We start from the raw sequence: 5,153 nt of genomic DNA, 5'->3' as shown, positions 1-5,153 counted from the left end.
AATCGGCTTCCCCTCCTCCATAGACTGCAGATCTCCACTTACCAACGTCTCTTCTTCTTCCACTTTAACCTCAACTTTGATGTCCTTTGGTTCTTCACCCTAAACCCCAAAGATGACAGAATACAATAGTAAAAAAGGGATAAGAGATTATATATTGTTAAACAATCTCAAAGATTAGAATTATTTTGGAGTTCTATGTCTCAGTCCCATCTACCTGATCATGGTGTGAATAGTCGTGATCTTCCTTTATGGAATCCCAGGAGTACAGAGAACCTCCCTCCTCCATAGACTGCCCATCTCCCCTCACCGACGTCACTTCTAATTCCTCTTTGTTTTCAACTTTGATGTCTATCTGTTCTTCACGCTAAACCCCAAAGATGACAGAATACATTTATAAAAAGGAACACGTAATTACATAGAAGAATGTCATTTCATAGCTTAAAATTCTTTTGGCGTTCCAATTGGTTAGTACCATCTACCTGATATGGTTGAGCATAGTTGTCATCTTCCTGTGTGAAATCCTGGGAATACAGAGGACGGGGACATCTCTCTGATGGGTTCCCATTACTGAATCCATCTACCTGATGATGGTGAGGGATGGTGTGATCTTCCTGTGTGGAATCCCGGGAATACAGAGGACGGGGACATCTCTCTGGTGGGTACCCATTACTGGATCCATCTGTAGGAAACACACACACTGACTGAATACATTGTTTCTATGTGTTTATCAGATGATGGGGGATCTAGGTGGACCCTCCGTACTGCTCTCTCCTTTACAATAAAGTCTCCTCTTACCTGGTAATGTGAGGGGAGGCTGATTCTCCATCATGACGTCCTTGTAGAGATCCTTGTGTCCTTCTAAATACTCCCACTCCTTCATGGAGAAATAGACAGTGACATCCTGACACCTTATAGGAACCTGACACACACAATGATATAGTCACCATCCAGACTGTCAGAATATTTATACTGCTCTGAATATAACAGTGTCTATTTATGTCAATAAGCAAAGATCTGTGCGGTAGGAGAATCTCAACTTATTTCCACAAATCAATATGTAGCGAATTCTTTTTATTGATTAATTTCTTTTTAAAAGCATATACCAATCTTAGTGAAAACAGTCTACAGTATGGAATATATAAGAATATTTATTCACGAGTCATGTATTCACAATAAATGATCAAACTTGAGATGACACAAAAAGGTAACTTTACATAAAATACAAACTTCAAACAATGAATGCAATGTGATTTGTAGCTCAATAATGAAAGTAAAAATAAAGCAAGATTACGTTTTCTCCAGGTATAGTATAAACCATAAATGAATATTCTATATAATCAGACCACAATTATCTGTGCAATGCACAGGCAATAGTCACTTCACTGCAGATGAAGCGAGAATAGGCTATGCAAAACGAGAGGCTAATATGCCAATATGCGTTAAATCTGATATTAATAAAAATTAAAAAAAGCAAAAATCATCTCTTAGAGAAAAATCTACATATGGTTAATACGGCTGGGACTGTAATCTCGTTACCCTTTAGCATGAAATGTAAAACATTTAAGGAAGAAAATAAATGATATTGAATAATGATCAAATAAACAACAAGGCATATTTACCATATTTAAAATGGCTGCTAGCTTAGAATGGTCGTTACCAGAGTCCTTAAGATGGCTGCTTTCCCAAGATGGTGGCCAATTAGGGAGGAGTTTCGATTGGCGTCCCTCAAAGGTTCAGATACATGATGGAGCAAAATGGAGTCTGTATAGATGATTCTATGCATGGCTGTAGTAGCGTGTGTGTTGTATGTGTAAGGTATGTTGTCCAATGTCTCTCTCTCTCATCTGGGTTTCCCTTTTTATATGGTATTGAACAAAGGACTAATAAAATTACCATAAGTTAAATCCAGAGGGAGTAACATTATCCCCATTGGTTGGGACATCTTATTCATTAACATTGGGTGACACCTCTTGGTTGACCAGTATATTAAAATTAAATGATGATTTCTCCATATTTAAGAGTAATCATCATAAAACAACATAAAATGTATCCATGCTCTCATCTATTACATGTTCATTTAATATCCATTATGTATCTAAATAAGGAATGAATCTGGTAACACCATAATATATTATTAATATATATATCTAGATATATTGGAAATTACTTTTCAACCTAAGACTTCAACTAGTAGCAGTCAGTCACCAGAGATGGCAGTATTGTGTTGCTCTAAACTTCAGCATATAGCAATATTACAGCATTATTTACCCACACATATAAACTTTGCGCCTTATATTGACAAAGAGCTTACCATCTCAGACTTTCTAGAGTCTGGCAAGGTTAGAAATGTTTTATGATACTTTCTCACTTACAAAGGATTAGCATTAAGTCTTTCTTTCTTGACATGTAGTGATGAGTCATCAATATTAGTAAAACTTTACCTTAGCAAGAATATGAAACAACTTTAATATAGAAGGTTTACATACATATCTATCTATGTTATTCATATATATATATATATATATATATATATATATATATATATATATACTTCATTGTTAATATTCTGTTACATATAAGATTATAACGTATCTGTAAATCTTATTTTTAAATGGATCTAAACACAGAAAATACTGACTTGTGTTTTATGGTCCCACACACAGATAAGATTACCTTGGTATAGCCAATAGTCAAACAGACTATTTGTTTATTACCTTAGGTCAACACAGCATGTTTGGGTAAACCTGTTTTAGAATTTCCTGAATAGACACTTTTTGTTAAAGGAGATTTAACCTTTCAGTAACCTTAACAAAAATGGATGTCGCTGCTTAGTATTTCTATATAGAACAAAATATCTATATAGGACTATGCCATAGTTCAATTTTTCTTTTATTTACTCTACCCAATAAGCCTGACAAGACACATCCCTTGTCTGTTACTGGATAATGTCCCAGTAAGTGGTAACATCCCCCTCAATGAGACACTGTTAATGATTTCATATTCCTATGAGGAAAATATCTTATTTTGGATGGTTCACTGAACGTTATTTCTTCCATACATGGACATTTAAACACCATGCTGTGTGGATTACGGTCTCTATGGATGATAGATTTCTCAATTGGGATTTCACTTGCTAATCACAAGCCCTGATTGAGTGGAAGGCACTGGCGCTTGTTGCAAATCCTGCCCTGATCACACAGATTATATAGACTCTGCTCCGAAATACTACACAGGTGGCGTCATCGTACCCCAGTAGCTGCCGAGAGGGAATAAAATAGCGCCACACTTTTATATTTGTAGGACGTCACAGTGACTATGGAGGAAGAGGACAGACATGACGGGGGGGGGGGGGGTTACTGGGTGTATATAGAAAATATAGAAAATAATATCTTATTACCTCCTCGGCTGCCAGTTCCAGCAATGTCTCCTCTCTACTTCCTCCCAACTCACCTCTGACCCGGAACTTCCTGTTTATCTGTGCAATTACTTCCTGTCTGCTTCTAAAATCACTTCCTGTCTGTGCGGGCATTCCGTAAACATAAGAGTGCGACCTTGTGTGGAACAAAGAAATTGCAGCTTTACCTCTAAAGTATGTGGGGGACATTATGCATTGTTCCAGTGATTGCAATGATATAATTAGTCCACCCAAAAAACCTTCACAGCTTCTTATATATCTCAGACACTCTGTTGGTGAGGTTTTGGCACTGAGTTCCTGAGTCTACTCCGCCAGTGAGTCCATTATGGTGGGTTCCCTCCATTCCAATCATCATCATTCCATGTCTCACAGACCCCTTCCCTTCCTACTTCCTTTCATGTTTCTTGGTCATCCAGATATCCTCCTCCTTCTTTCCATGTCTCTCAGTAATCCAGCTATCCTCCTTCCTTCCATATCCATCAGTCACATTCCTATCCTCCCTCCTTCCATGTTTCTTGGTTATCCTCCTATCCTCCTTCATTCCATGTCTCTCAGTCTCTTTCCCAGCCTCCTTCCTTTCATGTTTCTTGGTTATCCAGCTATCCTCCTCCTTTACATGTCTCTCAGCGATCCACCTATCCTTCTTCCTTCCATATCCGTCAGTCACATTCCCATCTTCCATGTTTCTTAGTCACATTCCCAGCCTCCTTCCTTCCATATATCAAAGTCCCATTCCCTTCCTCCTTCTGTCCATGTCTTCCAATCACATTCCCATCCTCCTTCCTTTTATGTCTTTTAGCCATGCTTCCATCCTCCATCCCTCCATGTCTCTCAGTCATCCTATGTCATTCCATGTAACTCAATTATATTCCTATCCTCCTTCCTTCCATGTCCCTAAGTCACATTCATGTCCTCCCTCCTTCCATGTTTCTTGGTTATTCTCCTGTTCTCCTTCATTCCATGTATTTCAGTCATATTCCTATTCGCCTTCCTTCCATGCCCCTTAGTGACATTCCCATCCTCCTTCCTTCCGTATTTTTCCAGTCACATTCCCATCCTTCTTCCTTCCATGTCTCTCAGCCTCACTTCCATCAGCCTTCCTTCTATTTCTCTTAGACATCCTTCTTCCATCTATGGATCTTCAAAACATTTCTGCCCTTAGTCCTTCTATGTCTCTCAGTCATCCTCCTATCCTATTCCATATCTTTCAGTTATATTCCCATCCTCCTTCAGTCCATGTCCCTCGGTCACATTCATGTGTTCTTTCCTTTCATGTCTCTTGGTTATCCTCTACCCTTCTTCATTCCATGTCTTTCAGTCACATTCCCATCCTTCTTCCTTTCACATCCCTCAGTCATGTTCCCGTTCTCTTTCCTTCCATGTCTCACAAGCACATTCACTTCCTCCTTTCTTTCATGTCTCTCAGTCACATTCCTGTCCTCATTCCTTCCATGTCTCTTGGTTATCCTCCTTCCTTCCAAATCTTAGTCACATACCTGTCCTTCCTTTCATTTCTCTTGGTTATCCTCCTATCCTTGTTCATTCCATGTCTTTCAGTGACATCCCTATCTTTCTTCCTTCCACGTCCCTAAGTCACATTCCCAATCTCTTTCCATCCATGTCTGTCAGTCATCCTTCCAATTCTCCTTTCTTCCATGTCTCTCAGTCACATTCTTATCCTCCTTCCTTCCATGTCTTACAGTCCACCTCTTGTTATTCTCCCTTCAACGTCTCTTTG

General features: G+C 38.9%; 2 protein-coding genes across 2 annotated transcripts in view; both read right to left on the bottom strand.

The window, feature by feature from the left end:
* Positions 1–5,153, bottom strand: part of LOC309564412 (uncharacterized protein) — a 1,531,146-nt gene that overhangs the window by 411,834 nt on the left and 1,114,159 nt on the right.
* Positions 1–5,153, bottom strand: part of LOC309563458 (uncharacterized protein) — a 223,901-nt gene that overhangs the window by 197,673 nt on the left and 21,075 nt on the right. The gene's annotated exons all lie outside the window — the stretch shown is intronic.

Source organism: Pelophylax lessonae (genome assembly GCF_965119305.1).
Source record: "Pelophylax lessonae genome assembly, chromosome: 9".
Lineage (NCBI taxonomy): Eukaryota > Metazoa > Chordata > Amphibia > Anura > Ranidae > Pelophylax > Pelophylax lessonae.
The sequence above is the reverse complement of the archived record's forward strand: the minus strand, read 5'-3'. Positions and strand labels throughout refer to the sequence as shown.